The following is a 14,630-nucleotide window of genomic DNA, read 5'->3' as shown; positions in this document are numbered from 1 at the left end:
AGGTTAAATTGGGCCACCTGCTCAACATCATTTGGGTCTATGTAAAAAATGAAAAAAAAAAAAACAAAAAATAAAAACTCTCTCCATGTTACTGTCACTTCAACACAGGAAACTGAAATCAATACAGATATAGAAGTGGCAAGGTTTACAATATTTTTCAGAGTCCAAAACATATGTATTTAAAATGTGTTAATAAACCATAAAACATTCTACAAAATATAGAAACATTTAGTTTCAACCTTGTGTTTCAGAAACACTCCCTTGAAAAAATAAGTAAATTCAAATTACAGACTACCTAAAGTAATTATTAACGAAAGAAAAGGAAAAGAACTGGATGGGTGTGGTGGCTCACACCTATAATCCCAGCACTTTGGGAGGCTGAAGCAGGTGGATCACTCGAGGCCAAGAGTTCGAGACCAGCCTGGCCAACATAATGAAACCCATCTCTACTAAAAAATACAAAAATTAGCCAGGTGTGGTGGTGCATGCTTGTAATCCCAGCTGCTGGGGAAGCTGAAGCATGAGAATCGCTTGAATCTGGGAGGTGGAGGTTGCAATGAGCTGAAATAGTACCACTGCACTCCAGCCTGGGCAAAAGAGCAAGCCTCTGTCTCAAAAAAAAAAAAAAAGGAAAAGAACTTAAGAATGTGAAGCTTCATGCACTAATGATTCAAAGTTTGGGGAAAGTACTGAATCATCCCCACCATAATACCAGGGCAATTGGCCATTTGAGTAACACATCATGAGCCAGAGGTCACTTAACTCTGTAGGTTAGAGAACTTGCAAGAAACAAAATAGGCCATGGAGCACCAGGAGAGACAAGGAAATCCATCTGTCTAGGCAGAACTGTGCCCTCCCCAAATTCATCTGCTGAAGTCTTAATCCTCAGTACCTCAGAATGTGACCGTATTTGGAGATAGATTATTTAAAAAGGCAATTAGGTTAAAATGAGGTCATTCATGTGAGTCTTAATTTACATGACCAGTCTCTTTATAAGAAGAGGTGATTAGGACAGAGACTCAACAGAAAGAAGATCACACGAAGGTACATGGAGATGACTGTCTACAAGCCAAGGAGAGAGGTCTCAGAAGGAACCAAGCCTACAGACACAGTGATCTCAGACTTCCGGCCTCCAGAACTGAGAGACAACAAATACCTGTGGTTTAAGCTACCCAGTCGATGCAACTGAGTTATGGTAGCCCTGGCAATCTCATACACCATGGCTCTGGGTTAGACATCCTCCGGGCTCATCACCAAGTGTGAATTCCCATGATTAAGCACCATGGTTGTCCCCTGCACAGGCTGCTGCTGGAGTGTGCCATCACTTAGACTGGCTTTTCTCATCATGGGTTCCTTCTTTGAGATGTAACAAAGCCTCCGCTATGTGTTCAGCTTATCAAGGTTTTCCAGGATAGCCATGACATCTGATTTCATTGACTAAAATGAGATTTCAGTTTCAGTCCAACGACTTGACATTTCATGTTCATTTTTCAGTCTGTTTCAGAATAATTTCAGAAGGAGTCAACTGATTTCATCAAAAGCATTGTGTGACAGAAGGGTTCCAAATCTGAAATTCAATCTGTGGGCCAGGCTAATGTTTTGAAACAATAGCTTCAATATGGATTCAAATGGGTGCTGCAATGATTAGACTGAAAAATAAAAAATCCTGTTCAGCTGCAAGAACATAAAAAACAAAACAAAACAAAACAAAAAACAGACAGAGGAGAGAAAGAAAATGAGAGAGAGAGGTGTATTTTTACCAGGGTAATTAATTGGTAAAAACTGGAAGAGTGGCAAGCAAGGATTCTGATGATGATAAGAATAGCTCTTGTTTGCGGAACACCTCCTCTGGCTCAGGTACTCTACTCCCATGTTGGATGCTCTCCTCCCTGATAAGCATGTGTTAGCACTGTCAAGACCTATATACCATGACGGCGGTACGAAGATGGTAAATGAGTTGCCCAGGGCCGTACAGCTAGTAGGATGCCCAACTACTCTAAACTGACTTAGAGGCAGACACTGCTCCCATCATGGTGTGCCGTCTCCTCCAAACAGGCAGGATTTCGGAAAGGAGACCCAGGAAGCCCTAGGCAGTGGGCAGAGCTGAGCACGGCCCCAGGCCTTGGTATTATAAAGTGATGATTTCCAATGCAGGCCTTCTTGTTCTGATGGGGCAGGTACCTGCCACACAGGATGTCTGCATATGTCTGGGAAAGACATTGCTGAGATCATTTAACTGCTGTCAGTGGCAAACAGTTGTAAACAAAGAGGCCAGATGCATGAAGTGCCGTATTTCAGCATTTCCAAATGGTCCAGGCTTTATGCACCCCTGTTTTGCAGTCAAAGAGATATTGTCAGTTTTAATTGTTCCAATCAATATCAAAATAATTTTAGAGAGTCATTTAATGCAAGGGTGACTATTTTAAACAAAGCAATTAATTTGTCTAACACAGCGCCGGACAACTGATCCCACTGAGAACACTCCAGCATGCCATTATTTCAGAGTGAAGATCTCTAATCCGGGCCTTCCTGTGGGGGCTGGTTTGTCTTAGGCTTGGATAGACAAACAAAGAATAACATTTCAAATAGATGCTGAGGCAGAATTAATATCATTCATCATAGATTTCTAGCAAAATTATTTTAAGAAACCCTCCTTAAAATGTTTAAATGCTCTTCATTCATTCATAATAAGATTCATAATATAATTCATAATATGCATAACAATTCATAATAATAATACTCATGTACATAATAAGAGTGAAGCAATCTAAAGACTTCCTCGAGTTCAAAAATGAAACTAGATAACCACCAATCCCATTACTTTTCTATATTTTTAAGTACCCTGCAATGCAATAACACAAGAGAAAAATAAATAATGGTGAATGAATTCAATGGAGAGATACTTAATAAGTTGCTGCCAGATGCTCTCAGCATGGGGAGGCAGTGGTTAGTTAGGTAATCTTCTGACCCATATGGAGTTTATCTTCTAATATGGCTTTGCTCTGTGTCCCCACCCAAATTTCATGTTGAATTGTAATTCCCAATGTTGAGGGAGGGACCTGGTGGAAGGTGATCCTGGGGTCGGATTTCCCCCTTGCTATTCTCATGATAGTGAGTGAGTGCTCACGAGAACAAGCTTAACAAAAGTGTGTAGCATTCCCCCCTTCGCTCTCTTCCTCCAGCTCCAACATGTGAAGACTTGATGGCTTCCCCTTTGCCTTTGGCCATGATTTTAAGTTTCCTGAGGCCTTCCGGCCATGCTTCCTGCACAACCTATGGGACTGTGAGTCAGTTAAACCTCTTTTCTTCACAAATTACCCAGTGTCAGGTAGTTCTTTACAGCAATGTGAGAACAGACTAATACACCTGTGGAGGGACAGAAACAAGGTTTGCAGGAATAAATAAGCAGGTGAATGGCAGGTCATGGTAAATGTAATGAATACGGGTTTTAAAGGTAGCATGGCAGAAAGCGGCAGAGATCAAGCCTCTATTGAAGTAGTAAACAGGCCTCTGTGAGGAAGTGATATTGGAAATGAGACCTGAATGCTGAGAGGAGCCAGCCCTTTGAAAGTTGGGGGAAGAACATCGAGGGTGGAGGGAAAGTGCGAGCAAAATTCCTGGAGCAGGAACACACTTGGCATCTTCTGAGGGACAGGAAGAAAGCAATGAGGATGCAGCGCTAGACAGGAGAGGACAAACCAGGATGAAGCCAGGAGACAGGAGACTGGGCTGTGCAGGGAGAGGAGTCAGGGTCCATCAAAGGGCAATGGGGATGCAGCAACAGGCTGATAAACAAAATACAATATACACACATGGAGGGGAATATTATCCAGCCTTAAAAAGGAAGAAGATCCAGACCCCTGCTACAATGTGGATAAACCCTGAGGCCATCCCACTCAGTGAAATAAGCCAGTCACAAAACACAAGTGCTGTATGATTCCACTTACGCGGGGTCCCCAGAGCAGTCCAGTTCATGAAGACAGGAGCAGAGTGGTGGCTACCAGAGGCTGAAGGGATGGGGAGGGGTTGGTTAATGGGGACAGAGTTTCAGTTTTGCAAGATGCACAAGTTCTGGAGATCTGTTGCACAACAATATCACAGAAATGCTTAATGCTACTGAAGCATACGCTTAAAAATGGTAAGACGGTAAATTTTATGTTACTATAACAATGAAAAATATAGTTTTTAAAAAATTTCAAAAAGGGAAATGGGGAACTGTGGAAAAGCAGAGACACTTAGATTTTTAAAAATACGATTCATTTAAGATGACTGGACTCCACCCCCAAAAGTCTAAAAGACAAACTTACTGAAAACATAAACATAATTAAAAAAAAAACCCTCTGAAGAAGACCCCTCTGTATATAAGAAAAATATACAAAAAAGTAGCAAAGTCATTAATTATAGGAAACAAATAAACAAAACCATTGTGAAATTCAAGATCCCATTTATAAAACATTCAAGAATCTGAAATCATAATAAGCAGAATTGCATATCATCATTATTCAAAACCTTGCGGCCGGGCGCCGTGGCTCATGTCTGTAATCCCAGCACTTTGGGAGGCCGAGGCGGGTGGATCACAAGGTCAGGAGTTTGTGAGCAGTCTGGCCAACATAGTGAAACCCCGTCTCTACTAAAAATACAAAAATTAGCCGGGCATGGTGGCGTGTGCCTGTAGTCCCAGCTACTCGGCAGGGCTGAGGCAGGAGAGTTGCTTGAACCCAGGAGGTGGAGGTTGCAGTGAGCCAAGACCGCACCACCGCACTCCAGCTTGGGCAACAGAGTGAGACTTTGTCTCAAAAAAAACAAAACAAAACAAAAAAAATCCTTGCGAAGTTATTGAAGAGGTACTCAGTAACTCGCTGCTGGATGAATGAGCGAAATCAGAACGTCTTATCAGGAGTATAAAAAGAAGACAAATAAAGTAGAGAAACATCGTGTTCTATTTCACAGATATAATGGGATTCCAACTGAGATATAAAGTTCTTTTTTTAAATAACAGCCAAATATTGTTAAATTCATTTAGCAAAAATAAAATAGAGGTGAATTTGCCACGAAGCTAAGGACACAGAGGTTTCAGGGCCCCTCATTTACTCTCTATCTTTAACAGAGGGAGCTTGGATGTTTTGTATTAATTATTTTGTCTTGTTTTTCTTAAGAGGGCACCCAAACGGTGTAAGTTTTATGTTCCACAAAACACATAGTCTTCCTTGTGTGGGTATGTTAACAAATATTCCAAGTATTTTTTTAAAAAACATAATATTAGCTCCCATGGCAATAAAATGCCAAGTAGAATTGCAAAGAAATGAAAATAAAGATGAAAGGATAGAATAGGCACAGCAGAATAGACCCAGAATAATATATTATTATGCAATCTTCTCAAAACAAAAGGATAAGGAATTGTAATATAAATAATGTTGGGATAATCAGGGAGGAATTTGGAGAAAACCTAATTTATATCCATACTTTACACCATAATCCCTGAATAAAGGAGGTTGTTTCATCATTACAAATATATTTGTAGAGAAAAATCAGCAGAAAATATCCTACCTTTGAAGAAATAATAAATAATTTTTTTTCAAAATTCAAGGAAATGTAAAGCAGACTGATGGGCAATGCAATGTTGAAATTTTTGACTGCACTGATTAAAATAAAAAGAACTAGACTAAAATGTAGGAGGAGACATGTAAGATAAAATATTTACATGAATTATGTTAACAAATATGATTAATATTGATAATGACCTTTGAAAATACTCATGCATATTTGGAAAGACTTAAGACCTTCATAAAAAAATGAGTCAAGGCCAACTACAAAAAATATACACATATAAGCAGATAAAAATAATAAACCAGCACTTGAATAAACATAAAGTAAGATAAAAATAACGTAAAATAAAATATAAAATAACATAAGATAAAAATTAACGTAACAGCATATGTGAACTTTTAAAACTTAAATCAGAAAATAGTTTAAATAATAACATCTGTTGCTGGTGAAGTTGGGATAAAACTAATATATACATAGACGTGTGTGTGCATCTGTGTGTACATAATACACAGTTGATAGCATTGTACATTAGTACAAACCTTTTTAGATCACTGTGCTTTGGCAACTAAATTTTTTAACCTTGTTTTCCCACATTTTGAAATTTATCTAGCAGGAATGATTAAAGAAATAATTAAATAGAAGCTATAATTGGCCGGGCACGGTGGTCACGCCTGTAATCCCAGCACTTTGGGAGGCCAAGGTAGGTGGGTCATCTGAGGTCAGGAGTTAGAGACCGGCCTGGCCAACATGGTGAAACCCCGTCTCTACTAAAAATACAAAAACTAGCTGGACGTGGTGGCATGCGTCTGTAGTCTCAACTACTCGGAGAGGCTGAGGCAGGAGAGTTGCTTGATCCTGGGAGGCAGAGGTTGCAGTGAGCCAAGACAGTGCCACTGCACTCCAGCCTGGGAGACAGTGTGAGACTCCATCTTAAAAAAAAAAAAAGAAGCTATAATTTATATTTAAAAATTAATTGTTGCCATGATATCTGTTAGAGAAAAAAATAGGAACAACTCAAATGTTGCATAACAAAGAAATAGATGAGCAAATTCTGGTACTTCAATGTGTTTGAATCACGTTGAACTCACTGAACAAAACAGTTAAAAGACCATGTAGAAACTCAGGCAAGTGTACACTATGATATAAAATGAATCAAGTATGTGAACACAGACCCAAGGTAAACAAATGCCTACCCGATCCACCCACCCATTAGAGTAGAGAAGAAGTTAGATTCAACATCTTTGGCCCTTGGGATGTGTGTGTGGCTGGGGTGGAGAGGGGGTGTAGCGGTTGGTGCTCAGAACTAATGGGAATTGCCAGATATCATAACTACTTTAAGTAAGAAAACAGTGGATTCCCATATTTTATTTTTTTAACCCATAGTGTGTTTCTATTAAGATTCTGCCTTTTAGGACGAGACCCTCTTAAATGTCAAAACCAGAGTGAAGATGTCCATTACCTGCATATAAACCACGAGATTTTGGCAGGCAATTTTTAAACATCAAAAGAGTGCTCTAGGAATTCCAAATAAAAACCAAAGTCTTACTTTCATTTGCTTAAAAGAGTCTCTTTTCTTCTCACACTCTCATTCTTCATCATAGATCCACTCTACATCAAATAGTCTATTATTTTCCACTTGGGGAGAAATATGGCTTGATGTGACTTTAGCCTTTCAAACTTAAACCTGCAGAGCCAAGTTCCAGTAGGGAAATGAATTTTTACAGCGCAGTTAAAAGTAAAGAGTGGAAACACTGTGAAATCCTTAACAGTCTTCAGCTTTATCACACATTCCTTCATCTTTGTCGGTCAGATGGGACAGCCCCGAGATGCCACCAGGCTTCGGGGCTAGGTCCATTGCCTGTGCATCTCCACCTGAGTTCAGGCTCCTCAAAACAGAAAATATTATAGAATCCTTTACTGTAAATGTTTTTTTATTTATTTATTTATTTATTTATTTATTTATTTATTTATTTATTATTATTTGAGATGGAGTTTTGCTATTTTTGCCCAGGTTGGAGTGCAATGGCACGATCTCAGCTCACTGCAACTTCCACCTCCCGGGTTCAAGCGATTCTTCTGCCTCAGCCTCACAAGTAGCTGGGATTACAGGCACCTGCCACCACGCCCGGCTAATTTTTTGTATTTTTAGTAAAGATGGGGTTTCACCATGTTGGCCAGGATGGTCTCGATCTCTTGACCTCGTGATCCGCCCACCTCGGCCTCCCAAAGTGCTGGGATTACAGGCGTGAGCCACCACGCCCGGCCCTAAATGTTTTATTTTTTAAATGAAGGAATGTACCATTTATAGAAAAAACACTTTAATATTACAAACCAAACAGAAGGACTTTAAACATATATTTAAGTAAACAGTGTTTAGGCTCATTTTCTGTTGATAGTGTCTTATCAAATATATAGTGTTTGTTCACAGTATGGATGTGTTTTGCAAAGATCTCTTGAGATAATTCTTTCTTACAACTGAGTAACCTTGCAGGAGGATTAGTGTAGAAGGTATGCTTCTGTGAAATAAGCACTCAGAACAGTGCCTGGCATATGGGAAGCACTACATAGTTTCCAGCTGCTGCTGATGTTATTATTGTTATTGTTATTATTATTGTTATTATGTGGGGCAAATGTGTTTTCTGGAATGTAGCCAACAACAGAGAACGTTTTGGAGACTCAGCAAAGGCTCAAACTGAATATTCTGGAGACAATGATGCTTACAGAATGGTCCAAGATATTGACTGAGGATGAAACTGCAAGGCTGAATATATCATTATTGAGCAATGAATACCTACTGCACGGTTTACATTGTCCATGAAATACATGACAATTCAATATGAAAGAGTTCATGGTCTTAGGAATGAACTTATACAATATTAAGGGTAAACATATCAGGCAGAGGGATATGGAATTTAAACAACATGCCACTTCTGGGTGGTTTTTTTTTTTTCATCACTGGGTGTTAATTCTAAATTGACTAGGATACAACCGGGGAACACTGGGGAATGGGGGAGGCAGAAATAAAAGGCCAGGAGGGAAATATGAGAGAAAATTTAACCTTCTGTATGGAAACCATGGGCAGAGCCAACGGGCCCCAGTCGTCCTGGCTGAGGTCACTGTGAAGTTGAACCCAGACATGGAGTCCCAACCACAACCAGCAAGGGTGCCTGGATGGTGACCTCCCCAGACTAGGCAGCAACAAATGTCAACCTTCTCTCTAAATATCCCTAAAATCCATCTAAGTCTCCCCATCTCCGCAATCATCAGTTTAGATCATTCATTCACTGAAACAAATATTTATTCAGCACCAACGCTATCCCAAGCACTAAGCCAGCTGCCAGATTCGCATAGAGAGGAAACCAGGTGAATTCCCCGGAGACCCACTTGTCTTCCTGCATCTGCTCCAACTCACCGGGAATACCAGCTTCACGCTGCAGTGAGAGAGACACTTCAGTGCCCGTGTCTCATTATAGCAGGCACTGCTACACCCTCCATGTCTTCTGTTTGCTCTTAAGGGATGTGTTAGGGCAGAAAAGATAAATAGATGGACAAATAGATAGATGGGTAGATAGACTGATTATACATAGACAGATACAAAAATAGATATATGAGAAGGTATTTAATAGGGGACTTGGCTCACACAATTATGGAGGCTGAGAGGTTCCACAATAGGCCTTCTGCCAGCTTGGGAACCAGGAAAGCCAGGAGCATAGCTCAATCTAAGTCTGAAGGTCTGAGAACCAGTCGGCTGTTGGGGTAAGGGTAACTCTCAGTCTGAGGCCAACCACCTTAGAGCCAGGGCCACTGGTGAAAATCCCGAAGTCTGAAGGCTGGAGAGCCTGGAGTTCTGATGTCCAATAGCAGGAGAGCAGGAGAAGAAGGTTGTCCCAGCTCCAAAAGACAGAGAATAGATTCTTCTTTCCTTTGCGTTGTGTGTGTGTGTGTGTGTGAGAGTGTGTTTTGCTCTATCTGAACCCTCAACCCATTGGATGGTGACCGCCTACATTGGGTGAAGGTGGATCTTCCTTACTCAGTTACTGATTCAAACACCAACCTCTTCTGCAAACACCTTCACAGGCATATCAGAAATGACACTTAACCAGCTAGCTGGGCATCCCTTAACGCAGTTGACACCTAAAATTCACCACCACAGGAGGGAATTCTTAACACAGACCATGGTTCCTACCCCTTCGCCACATCTCCGTTGGCCCCTGTGCTTCTTGGCCCCCCTACTTCTGTGGAACCTTTGGTGACAATGCTTCCTCTTAGTATAGAGACTATCTACTTTCTGCTCCCTGTAGTGGGAATGCTGTTCCCTCCAGTCCCCAGCTGGTGAACTCATTCTCTGACACGCCTAACAAGTTCAAGTTCCCTCTTAACGGGCTCTCACAGCGTGGTACTCTGTTCCTTAATGAATGCACTTGCAGTTCACAGGATAACAATTAGATCAGTATCTGTATTCCCTCCCCATTCCTCATCTGTAAACTCCATTATATTCCCAGTATCTAGAACTGTGCTCAATCAATATCTATTGAATGAATGAGCGATATAATTTCTATTTCAAATATGAAGAAACAAGAATGAGGAAGGTCACATAACTTATCTGATATCACATATTAAGTAAATGTGAAAGTCTGAACTTGAACCCAGAGTATCTGATTCCAAAGCCCCTATTCTCATGCTTTCTTACAGGGATAGGACCATGCATGTAGAAAGAGCCAGGGTCCAAGCTTGCACCTTCAGGGTAACCTGAGCCAATTCCCTCATCTCAGCTGCCTGGGGACACAGGGTTGGAGGAAGCATCCCTCCTGTAGAATTCTCCACACTACTGTGTAAAGGCTGGCTGCTGTCCACAATTGCTCATCATCCAGGGACTACAGGAGAATAGGGATGAGTCTCTTTGTTTCCACAGACTTCTCTGACCTTTCATTTTCATCATCTAAAAAAAATCTCAACCATGTAGGAGACCGTTAAAGGACTTTACTTGCTTCAGGGGATCAACAGCTCATGAAACGGCATGTCTTTGTTGGTGCAGAGAAAGGCCGCAGTGGTCCGATTTCTATTAAAAGTAAATAGTTAAGCCGCAGTCCTGAGGCAGCTGAGGAAGTGATTAGTGTGCTGACACAGTGATAGATGATAAACATAATAGAGCTTGACGGAAATTAATGATATTTTGAATCTTTAATAATGGCACATAACTCTCTAAAAGAGATATCTCCATCACAATGTAATTCTTTTAAAAGCCAGGGGAGCTTTGATGACAACTCAGTAAAAACTTTGTATATAGACAAGATTAGAGGGAAACACGGTAAACGGAAATAATTAAATTTCCAGAGTGTCAGAGTGGTAGGACTGGGAGTGAGTCTTTTATTTTAATTTCCTTTAATATTATCAGGATGGGCTTATGTACAATGGATTCTTTTAAATATAAAAATCCGAGTGGAAAGCTGTCCTCTTCAAAATATGTGTCTGCTTTTTGATGAGAATACAAAGATTGAGTTAATGCATGCCCTTTTCCCTCCTTCCAGCAACCCGAACAGTCTCTGTTCCACCCCGCAAATGAAAGTTACACGCAGGGCCATTGTCTGTGAGTTCTTGTCCATTAAGAGTTTGGGAAAATGCACACTTGCCCCAAGAGAAAAGGTCAGAAGCTGGCCAAAGGAATGCCTTCTGGGACAATGGGCCATTGTGACACCCGGGGCCTTGATTAATCACCTACATCTTCAGCGAAACTATTCTAAGTGGCATTGCAAGAGACACTCCGAGTTAGAGTCTGCATGAGAAGAGGAAGGGAGGCATGCTCAGGGTGAATCTGGGCGTCCCTCCAACATAACAGGATCCATGGTCTGGAATGCCACCCTGACCGGGCAGCAACCTTTAATTAAGTTCCCATTTCCTCACATCCTGGTTTGTTTCACTGCTAATCAGATGGAAATATTATTTGAGATCATAAATAATAATCCTATGAAAACATATATGGCAGCTGGAGGCATTATAAGCCATCACTGATTTTCATAGCAAAGCCTGTTCCCAACAGCCACATGCTGAATCCGTGGGCTCTAAAAGTGGCCCACGGCATCTGTGGAAGCTCATAGGGTTGGCAATTCCAGAATCACGTCTAAGGCCCTTCCCTGCACTAAGTTTGCAAATTAGTCACAACCTGGTTTACGCTGGTGCAGTTATCTGAGTAAGCTGATAATGCCTTGCATACATTTCGTTTCCTTCCACTAAGGAGCTGAGAGCGGTTTCTCATGATAAGAAACTTGGCAGTAAAAGAGTCCACTAGACCTCACATTCCCTGAATATCTCAAAGGTTGGCTTTGCTTTCCTAACAAGAGCAAGCCATTTCTTCAATTTACACAACCTCTTCAGAATCCTGGAAAAATGACCAGGTTTTACCCACGATGTCAAACCAGCAAGAAGGCGGAAGACAACCTGTGCTCAAGCTGCCTGATGAACGCGCTGGGCGTTGTTTGGCCTGACCTGTGAATTCCTTCAAGCACCGTTATGAACGCCGCCCTCTGCATGGCGACAGACTGTCATTCTTCCCGCAAACAAATTTGCTTCCTGAGCAACAATTTTTGGTTTAAAGAACTGTTGACAGTGGTTGTTTGACAGAGACAGAGGCAGAGACAGAAATGGGAGCAGTTTTGGAAAAGCAGGCCCAAAAGAATCGTGAGTCTGAGGAGGGTCCCTCGCCTGACAGCCCTTTCCAAGATCAGCGGGCCATTTTCTGTAATTAAATAGGGAGTTCTGGGGACAGGTAGGACCTGATGTAATGAGTTCCATTAAGCGGGAAGCGAGTACATCTTAATCAGAGACTATAGCCTAAGGACAAAAAGATAGAGAGCCTGGAGGTTAGCTGAAAAGAGGAAGAAGAGCAGAAGCTTGGGAAAGACACTGGAGAAGTTTGGGAGCCTCCTCGGCCTCCGTTGCCGGGTCCTGCTGCAGTAACACACGCAGAGCCACAGCACCCTGACTTCTGTTCAGTGCAGCAGCTTCTCTTCCTTCCTCCTTATCTCCGTCAGCTACTATTCATGCAAACCTTTGTCCGGGAAAACTGGGGGGCATTGAAGTGACAAACGCAGGGCAGGACATTGTTCCAATTCCGGTTTCGGTGCCAGATAACTGTGTGACCTCAGCATGCTGGGCTTCGGCGTCTGCACTGAACAATTACAACACTGGACCAAGTGACCGCTCCATCTCTGTCCAGCAGGTCTGCTCTATGACAAGGCACGATTTGCTTTCCGGTATCAGCAGCTCAACAGCCCCTGTTCTGAGTGTCACGACAGTCTCCAAGATGGGTGTCCTGGTGATTTGCTGTTTTATAAAGCACACAGCTGTTATCCATCAATTCAGCCAGAGGATCCTTCTTTGCAGGCTCTGCTGACTGTTACAAAGGAAATAAGTAGTAGCACAAAGGAAACAAGACATAGTTATTCTCAAAGGGCTGAGAATCTGGTTGGAGAAATCAGACAGATTCACAGATGGGCAACAAAAGCTGGTAAGAGGGCCGGGTGTGGTGGCTCAGGCAGGTAATCCCAGCACTTTGGGAGGCTGAGGTGGGTGGGTCATTTGAAGTCAGGAGTTCAAGGCCAGCCTGGTCAACACAGTGAAACTCCGTCTCCACTAAAAATATAAAAATTAGTGGGAGGGTAGTGGCATGTGCCCATAATCCCAGGTACTCAGGAGGCTGAGGCAGGAGAATCGCTTGAGCCTGGGAGGCGGAGGTTGCAGTGAGCCAAGATCACACTACTGCACTCCAGCCTGGGCAACAGAGTGAGATTTCGTCTCAAAAAAAAAAAAAAAAGGCTGATAAGACAACAAAAGACAACGCAGTGTAGTAGAAATGACCCTGGCACTACTCTTTTTTTCCCCACTGTTTTTTTTTTTTATTCTTATAGATCTCGGGGGTAGGAAGGTAGTTCTGTTACATGCCTGTGTTGCATAGTGGTGACGTCTAGGCTTTTAGTGTACCCACTGCCCAAATAATGAACACTGGACCCAACAGGTAATTTTTCAGCCCTTACCGACTTCCCACCCTCCCCACCTTCTGAAGTCTCCAAGGATTCCCCTGTATGTCCATGTGGACCCACTGTTTACTTCCCACTTCTAAGTGAGAACATATGATATTTGACTTTCTGTTTCTGAGTTATTTCACTTAGGAGAATGGCCTCCAGTTCCATCCATGTTGCTGCAAAATACATGATTCCATTCTCTTTTATGGCTAAATATATACACCACATATTCTTTTTCTTTTTCCATTTTTTTTTTTTTTTTTTTTTTTGAGATGTAGTCTCGCTCTGTCACCGAGGCTGGAGTGCAGTGGTGCAATCTCAGCTTACTGCAACCTCTGTTTCCAGGTTCATGCCATTCTCATGCCTTGGCTTCCTGAGTAGCTGGGACTACAGGTGTGCACCACCACACCCAGCTAATTTTCTTTGTATTTTTAGAGGGAGTTTCGCCATGTTGGCCAGGCTGATCTCAAACTCCTGACCTCAGGTGATCCACCTGCCTCGGCCTCTCAAAGTGCTGGGATTACAGGCGTGAGCCACTGCTCCCAGTTCCATGTATTCTTTATCCATTCATCTATTAATGGACACTTAGGTTGATTTCCTGACTTTGCTATCGTGAACATTGTTGGAATAAACATAAAAAGATGGAATGCTTCATGAATTTGTATGTTATCCTGTGCAGGGGCCGTGCTCATCTTCTCTGCGTTGTTCCAATTTTAGTGTATGTGCTGCTCAAGCATACACCAGGACCCTTGGGTTCTATGTGAACTAACTCTCCTTTTGCCTGTTAGGCCTTGATATTCTTGCCTACTAAATGGGGCATTGGACTACATGATCTCCAAGATCCCTTTATGGAGTACATAATAATTAACTTAGGGAGGTGGAGAAAAAGTGTGCCCAGGTGGTTGGGCCATTCAGTGTGTGACAGAGGCTGGGCTCTGCTGTGTGGGTCATAATCCTTAGGGAGGTGGAGAAAAAGTGTGTGCACAGGTGGTTGGGCCATTCAGTGTGTGACAGAGGCTGGGCTCTGCAGTGTGGGTCATAGTCGGAGATGTTCACAGGGCAGGG

The 14,630-nt window shown here is 42.1% G+C and overlaps 1 non-coding gene across 1 annotated transcript; it reads right to left on the bottom strand.

Annotated features, from left to right (window-relative positions):
• Window positions 1-14,200: 14,200 nt before the first annotated feature.
• On the bottom strand, window positions 14,201-14,302 carry LOC116809808 (U6 spliceosomal RNA). Its single transcript, XR_004369993.1, has one exon. It is a non-coding gene; the product is annotated as a U6 spliceosomal RNA (small nuclear RNA).
• Window positions 14,303-14,630: the final 328 nt, after the last annotated feature.

The sequence above is a fragment of the Hylobates moloch genome, unplaced genomic scaffold (assembly GCF_009828535.3).
Source record: "Hylobates moloch isolate HMO894 unplaced genomic scaffold, HMol_V3 SCAFFOLD_1, whole genome shotgun sequence".
Lineage (NCBI taxonomy): Eukaryota > Metazoa > Chordata > Mammalia > Primates > Hylobatidae > Hylobates > Hylobates moloch.
The sequence above is the reverse complement of the archived record's forward strand: the minus strand, read 5'-3'. Positions and strand labels throughout refer to the sequence as shown.